Genomic DNA, 8,716 nt, shown 5'->3' with positions numbered 1-8,716 from the left:
CTTTTACAGGATTCCCCCAAAAGAAGATCGACCCCATGACAGCTGGAAGTAATTTTAGAGGATGATGTCCCCTCTCCCAGTAAAGTTTGTCCTTGGGTTTAGGGACATCATTTAGGGTTGATTATAATTAGTATATGGTTGAGGGTTGGGGGAGAAATTTTATAAGCTCAGGGATCTTTTGGGGAAAAAAGGGGAAAGTTGGATTATGGGATAATAGATTGGTATTTGTGAGTTATTGTTTATAGATATTTACATTGGCATGGATTTTTGTATATGGATAAAATTTAAATTATATTGAATATTGTATGCATGCATGCTTCTATGTCTGTTTAAAACATTTTTATGCATTTATATATATGTATATATATATCATATTGCAGTCTATACTTCTACCTCTGATTAAGATACTTATATATTGTTTATTGATATATATATATATGTTTTCCATATTGCGATGTATACTTTTACATTGTTTACATTTGGAGGTCATTGTCCTCATTTATTACACAGTTGTTAATTCTCTTAGTCTTTAAGTTAAATAGGTATTAAGAATTGTAGGTCAATAGTCATCTATGTTTGTCATATTTATAATTAGTCTAATCGGGTTTTTTAGATATGTAGAGATTATATTCTTTATAATCTATATCTATATAAATAGATAATCTTCAACCTCTTCAAAGAGCTGTAGAAAATGGAATTTAATCTAACTTAGAGTTCTGTGGTAGTGAGACACAATTGCTCCGGCAACACCAATCTATTCTCGAGAGATTGTTGAGTACCAAAGACACCACTTGGAGCTTGTCTTCTTCTTGTCAAAACTGGCCTCTGGGCAAAGAATTGGCCATACCTCAACTACTGACAAAATACATAGTATCTGGAAATGGGTAAGCAGAACTGTCAAATCTTGCCAAGAAAGGGTAAGACAGTTTTGAAAAATTTCTTGCCTTTAAAAATAATCTGTTAGTTATTCTAGGCCTTAGACAAATTTGGTTGCTTCAAAGCTGCAAACATGACTTTGGGTGATTGCCCAGGTAGCCAGTTGTCTCTGTGATTTGTTGCATATTTTGGAAGTTGTTTGATTACACTTCCTAATTACTCAGGTAACATTATTTTCCTTCTCAGATCTTCAATGGGGTTGAAGACTAGATAAATGTAGTTACTTTCCTCTCATGACTTGGCAAAGTTATTTATTATACAAGACTTAAGATAGTTAAAATAGGATATTTGTTCTTATTGTATACAATTTCATAGTAGATTTAGAGCTCGCTTACTTAAACAAAAGGGTAGTGCTGCAGGAGCTCCTTCTGCTCCTTCAGCCAATAGCTGCTGAGATACCAGGCCACTAGAGTGTGATCTCTTTTCTCTTTAAAAAGCAGCAGCAGCCCTCTGCTCACTCTCTTGCTCCAGCAACTAGACTCATTTCCTGGCTGTTGTGTGGGATGGTGTTCTATAAGTTTTTTTCCCTCAAATAAATAATCCTTTGAATACAAACTGGTGTGATATTGCTTCGTGCTTTAAAAATTATGAGTCATTAAAGAAGAAATTAATAATAATCAAATTAACAAGTGGACAGAACAGAACAAAAAAGAATATTAAAGGCTGCAATGGTATACAACTAGTCTTATATAAACATGACACTCAAACTTAGACTTATTTGAAAGGAGGGAACTTTTTTATTATTATGAAAAAGAGATTCTTCTTTCATACAATAAATACCATTCACAGGTTTTCCTCTTCCCAGTCTTCCTAGCTCCCTCAACCCCCTAGTCCTTCCTATCCACTGCCTTTCCTCTTCGAAGAGAGCAGGACTCAAAAAGGCATAAAACAAATGATAATAAGACAAGACAAAATCTCTCATATTGATGCTTGACAAGAAAATCTCATAGGAGGAAAAAAGTCTCAAGAACAGTAAAAGCTACTCAGAGATACACTCTCCCGCTGTTAAGAGTCTCAGAAAAGGAACAAGCTGGTGTGGAAGGTCCTTCTGTTATAGCTGGATTCTCAAACAAATTCAAAAGCAGCTTAAAATCTAAACTTTGGTGTTTGTGTTCCCAGTAAGCAACAGGTGGAGAAGACCAGTGATGTAGCTACTGAGAAGATGCTGGAAGTCATTGGTGACAGTCATGTTTGTGAGCAGCCTCAGTCCAGTCAGCTGCACAGCCGAGTTCAGAGGCTCTGTAGACACATACTTACAGACTCACTGGGCACGTACCTTTATCTTGACTTGATTCTCAACATTTACATTCAGGTTATTTAGTTTATTTAATACTTTCTTCTTAATACTGTGGTTCACAGAGTTTTTTTTCAATGATTGGGATACCACCCAATTCATGAATAATGGATTGATTAGCTAAGAAGGCTACATTATTAACCAGGGTGATCAAGCCTTTTTCAACAATTATAGAATCACCAGTCAATTCCAGCAGGTATAGAAGTTTCTCAAGTTGTTCAACATTTAAAACCTCATCGTAGGAACCACTGGTTACATCTTCTCTGGACTGTGAGGGATGCAGGTGGCAGCCTCCAGTCAGCCAGTAGATGCATTAGCAGGTACCAGTGCCAAGGACCAGTCCCACTGCCACCCATGCTGCTGCCACCATGCTGTGGGAAGCTGGGATGCCAGAGAGTGAGATAGCATGCTTTTCCGCTGCATTTATAGTGTAATAGACCATACCCAAGTGGGCTGGTTTCTCAAATGCTATTGGCTAAAGGAGTGGAATGTGCTTCCACAGCACCTTCCCCCATTTTTTTAAATAAGAGAGTTCTAAACCCAATACAAAACTATATACACTCGAAACGGATATCAAGCATTACAAGAATTACAACCAGCTTAACAATATTAAGCAAGGAACATATGCTAAATGTTTTAATAAACATTCTATCCTAAGGAGTCTAGTCTTGTATAATAGATAATAGATGCTGTGGGAGAAAATTCCGCTCATTCAGCCAATAGCATTTAAGATACCAACCCATTTGGGCATAGTATCTTATACTGTAAATGCAGCTAAAAGGTGTGTGCTCTCTTTCTCTTGCTTCTGGTGGCTATACTCTGTTACTGTTCTTACAGAGGACTGTTATATAGGACAGTGATCTTTAAAATTCCCTTAAATAAATAACCCTGTAATATTCTTAATTCTGTACTGGTGAGGAATTAAGGGAGGCCATTTGTTCTTACCAACCATGAGTCACCTAGCCCTGAAATAACCAAAAAGAAACTGTAGATGATGCAGAATAAAATGACCTAAAAAATAAATTCAGAAGAATGTTTAAAACTCTTAAAGAGGAAATGGGAAATTCCCTAAAGGAATAGAGGAAAAGACAAATAAAAAATTGGAATACATCAGAGAATCCTTTAAAAAAAACAAGAAAAAGCAATCAAAGATATAAAAGAAACTATTCAAAACTTTAAAACTGAAATAGAGACAATGAAAAAAATACAAGCTGAGGGAATTATAGAAAGAAAACTCATGGGAAAATGATCAGGAACCACAAACGCAAGCATGAACAACAGAATACAAGAGATGGAAGAAAGAATCTAAAGTTCTGAAGATACAATAGAGGAAATAGACTCATCAGTTAAAGAAAACATTAAATCTAACAAAAGCTTGTGTATTTGAACTAGAAAGAAAAAATGCAAAGTTTCCTTCCTGTAGGTGCAATGATAGTATACATAAGTGACCCAAAAATGCAACCAGAGAATCTCTCCAAATGATGAAAGCTTAATTAAAATGGCAGGATACAAGATCAACTCAGAAATATCAGAAGCCCTCATATAATCAAAAGATAAAGCAGCTGAGAAAAAATCTGAGTAACCTCACCCTGTACATTTGCCACAAATAAGAATAAATATCTTGGGGAAATGCTAAGCAAAGAAGTGAAAGACCTGTATACAAAGAACTTCAGTTCCTTAAAGAAAGAAATTGCAGAAAATATCAAAAAATGGAGAGCTCTTCCATGCTCTTGGATAGGTATGATCAGCACAATAAAAAATTGCAATCTTATCAAAATAAATATCACATTTGTGGTTGGTAAGTCTACAAAATTAAGAACTTGTAGCATTGCCTGGACAAACCCAGAAAAAAAAACAGAGAAGTTCCTAACTTCCTATACACAGACTTGTTTCCCAGTTAGAGACTAACAACATGAGTGGAGAGACTATCACATCTATTTCCTGTGGTGCTCTCAAGGAAACAGAAGGTTACAAAGACAAGTGAGGTTTAGACAACATGGCACTGACATGGGATAAGATAATGAGAGCTGACACTGGATGTCAGGGAACCCAGGATAAGCAGTGATGTAAAATTTGTTATAGAACCATTTTTGTCAAAATGCCATGTGTGTTAATTTTGTATACAATACCTTTGAGATGAAAGTGTTCTTATGCTTACCTGTCTGTCAACCTATGTGTGTGGGAGCATATGCCATGTGACTGCATATTGGAATATATGTGTGTGTGTGTGTGTGTATGTGTGTGTGTATATATATATATATATATATATATAATAAAAAAAGAAAATTTGAACATCTTAACCCTCCAATAATTAAAGAGAATTAAGATTATTCTTTCAGGAAAGACCACCTCTCATATTTTATGAACTGCAGTGGCTTTCATTCATAGTTGAGTGAACTCTAAAGTGCATCATGGTGTCTTGGAAGCCACACACATGTAGTAGTATTAAATGTAGTCGAAAAGGACTTTGTTCGGCACAGTTTAAGAAACTCCTTTCTCACTTGCACACCACTTCCATTTTCTCATTCAGGAAGAAAACATTCTTACTGAGATAATGGAGGTTGCTGAGTTTTGAGAACTGGTGAGTGATTTTTGATGTTTCTTTGTTTTGTTTCTTTAAGCAATAATTTTTATTTCTTCAGATTGCCACAAATGGAAGATGCTTCCAATAGATGAAAAGGGACTCCCCTTTAAATGAATTCCAAGAGTAAACCTTAAAATAAGAACTATGAGGATTTTATCCAAAATCGCCATAGTTTCTTTCAATCTTTTGTGTAGACTATAGAAGTAGATGTTTAAAGAACAACTGGCATAATGTCAAAAGTGTTCACCCAAACAATGTAATCATATTTATTTATTTTGTGATTAGCACAAAAGAAGCATATTTAAGCTTTGCTTGTCAGAGAAACATAAAATACATGGAGGGTTTAAAACTTATATCCTCGGTTTTCAAAGCAGGAGGATTGGAAATTTAAGCCCAGCCTTGTTAACAGGATGAAGTAGAGGCTTCTCTGGGCTGCTTTATATACAAAGCCAGACTTGAAAACTCAAATTTATAATCTCAGCAATCAGGAGATAGAGACTTGTGTACAGCTCTATTTGTGCCTAGTCTTGTCTCCAATAAAATATGTTAATTAAAAAATTAATAATTAATTGATAAGGCTTCAGTGAGACACATCAGTGATACAGTGTTTTACCCTGACAGGAGTGAAACCTACAAATGAATATCAAACCAAACACTATACTAAACACAGAAGAAATCGTTAAACAAACACACATATACAGAGAAAATATGCAAATTAATACACATATTAAATCACATGTATAAAATATGCATATACATGAAAACCACACTAAAGTAAATACAATACAGACTAAAGCACACTATCATATACATACAAAGGCACACAGAAATATAAGCAAACATTCACCTTATATACACTCACTGAAATAAACCACGTACAGACACCAACTAACTTTTATACTAAATAAAACACATAACACTATGTTTGTGTACCTGTAAAGGAAAACGTACTAAATAATATAATTAATGAATTAAAAAATTCTTCTAAATCTCCTAAGTTAAGTAATTTTGTTTTCCTAGAAGGAATTGTGGATCAACCAAGCCACACTAAAGTGGTCATTAATAGGTTTAAGTGGATAGAGATTTAATCTCCTAATCCAGTGGAAGCAAATCCTTTAAGGGAGGGACAACAAAAGCAGGGCATGAAGGGAAAAGAGTATTAAAGGGCTATAGGATGCTGAGAACACCCTCAGTGTCATTAACGTGCACTCACTCACAGCCTGGCCCTTCTGGAGACAGAAGTCCTGTCACCAGTGTTCAGATCAGGTAAGTCACTCACCTCCATCAGGAGGAGTGTTCCATGATGCGTAGGACTCCTTAGCAATGCACCTATAGTTCACTGTAGTTAATTAAAATGAGAGGTGGAATCTTTGCAAATTTATTTGAGTTGTTGCTTTTGTGTGGTTTTCTTTTAATGGGAAATGCCATTAAATGCTCTGTTTTGATTCATGTGCTTTTTTTCTTTTTTTCTTTTGTTGTTGTTTTGAGATGGGGCGCCAGATACGCAAGCTTGGTCTTTACCTACAGCCACTCCTTGGTCTCTTTGCCTTCTAGTTTCATTGTGGAGCTCAATTTAGGATCTGTCTTCTAGGTTAATATTTTTATAAATCCATTAAATTAAGTCTCACAAATTATGTGTTTGCAGTTGTAAGGACTGAAATTTCATCTTTGTTGTATTTTATTAATCGAGTTGTTTTGGAGGTAAAGTCTCAGAGAGGAAAGCCTATCACTGAGCACCAGCTCCTTCTTGGTCTGTATAGCCTGCTAGGCCCATTCTCGAGTGTAGTGGTATATTATTTGTTAGGATAAATGTTGCCAGAGGACAAGAGTTAAAGCTAAAGCAACTAGAGATCAGGTAATGCTGTCATGCACCTTTAATTCCAGGATTTGGCAAACAGAGTCAAGTTGTAAGAAATTTCCCACTACTCAGCCCTGAAATAATAACACAGAAACCATATAATTACAATACTATTTGGCCAATACCTTAAGCGTATTTCTGGCTATCTACTAACTTAAATTAACCCATTTCCGTTCATCTGTGTATTGTCAGAATGCTGTGGCTTACTGGGTAAAGTTTGTGGGTCTGTCTCCTGCAGGGCTGCATGACTTCTCTCTGAATCTGCCTTCTTTCTGCCAGAATTCTCAATAGTTTTCCCTGTCTAGCTCTTCTCTATGCTATCACAGGCTAAGGAAGATTTTTTTTTAAATAACCAATCAATTCACAGCATACACGGGGAATCCCACATCAGAGTCAGAAGGATGTCTGTGATTTCAAGGCCTTCATGGGCAACAGAAGAGAAATGTTAAACAAATCCAGGTGGTGGTTGCTCACACATTTAATCTCCACCTTAGGGACTCACGAGCCTTTAATCCCAGCAGTAGAGGGCATATAAATTTGGAGGGGAACGAGCCAGTGACTGGTTCCTTTGCTCTTCAGTTCTTCAGGTTGAACCTCAATTTCATACTCAGAGTTTTATTAATTGTATCTCAGGCTGCATAGAGCCTGGTTGCCCAGCTTTGGTACAGGTAAGAATAAATCACATGTGTGCAGGAAATAATTTAAGCAAAAATGATTCAACCAATCAACGGATTAATGGAATCTTCCAGTTCTCCTTTGATTAAACGTTATTGTTTTCACATGAGGAGCTAAGACTCAGTCAGTATACCCTAAGTAAATATAATTATAATAGGTTTTAAGCAGATGTACAATAAATATCCCTGTGAGGCAGAAGTGTCTCAAAGGAATGAGAGAGTACATAGGGATGTTGTGAAGAGAAAGGAGCATAAAAGGATCTAGGAGCCCAGGATTGTCAGGCACTTGTGATTATCTCCTCTCTTGTCAATGCAGACAGCAGATACGGAAGAGAGAACTTGGTTGAGTTGGACATGTGACCTTATCACTCTCATTTCATGAGTGACTTTAAAGGTGATCAGTCACAATTTGGCACAACACAAGACTGATCTGTTTGCTTGCTTCTGAATAATTTTTCCAAAGGGAAAGGAGATTCAGAACAGCAGAGCATTGTACTTTTTGGGACAATGGTTAATCTGTCAGTTCTAATGATGGATGTCACATGATGAAAGCCTTGAGATGAGCAGATATTAGAAAAAGACCCACTGTGTTCTTGACTTCTTATACAAGGATTCTGACCTGGATGGTTTCTGGGATGGGTGAGCCTTACAAATCCCTAAGTCATAACATGAATATTTGCCTGCTTTCCCCAGGTCCTTCTTTATCAAGATCCATCAAAATGAGCTTGAAGGCCCCACCCACAATCCTGGAGATGGCAGTGAAAAGTCTCCTGAAGAATGAGGACTTCACCATTTCAGTACTGCAAGAGATTCCCATGGAGTTCTTTCCATCCCTGTTCAAAGAGGCTTTCAACAGCAAATGCATGAAGATACTGCCATGCATGGCCTTTTGCGTGCCTCCCAGTGGGGGCAATGATGAAGGTCCCAGATGTGGTGATATTACAAGCTGTACTTGCTGGTATTGATATGCTGTTGACACAGAAGGTTCACCTCAGGTAAGGGCAAAGGAAAATAAACATGGAGTCTCTTGATACCTAAAAAGGGGCATGTTCAGTAAAGTGGATAAGATCTGTGGTGGATCAGAGGTATCTGTTGTTCTCAGATTGGAAGATGGTAGAAGCAGATGCAACTACCTAATGTTTAATAATATAATGAACTTCCAGAAGTTCTGGGCATATCAAGGTAGATGAAGCCATAAAATGAGTAGACTTCCCTGTCGTTTCCTTCAAGTAATCAGAAGTCAACACTAAATGAAGAGAGGAAAGCAGGAAGTATATCCAGGTGTAGCTCATGCCAAGAACACTTGCATGACAGGCCTTGCTAAGATTAGAGAAGGAGAATGGAAAGCTGACTGTGTTTTAGTTATTGTC

The 8,716-nt window shown here is 36.8% G+C and overlaps 1 pseudogene; it reads right to left on the bottom strand.

Moving 5' to 3' along the window:
- Positions 1-1,919: 1,919 nt before the first annotated feature.
- LOC142859647 (armadillo repeat-containing protein 10-like) lies at positions 1,920-2,672 on the bottom strand (annotated as a pseudogene).
- Between the last annotated feature and the right edge of the window lie 6,044 nt (positions 2,673-8,716).

The sequence above is a fragment of the Microtus pennsylvanicus genome, chromosome 1, assembly GCF_037038515.1.
Source record: "Microtus pennsylvanicus isolate mMicPen1 chromosome 1, mMicPen1.hap1, whole genome shotgun sequence".
Lineage (NCBI taxonomy): Eukaryota > Metazoa > Chordata > Mammalia > Rodentia > Cricetidae > Microtus > Microtus pennsylvanicus.
This window is presented reverse-complemented; position numbering and strand designations above follow the sequence as displayed.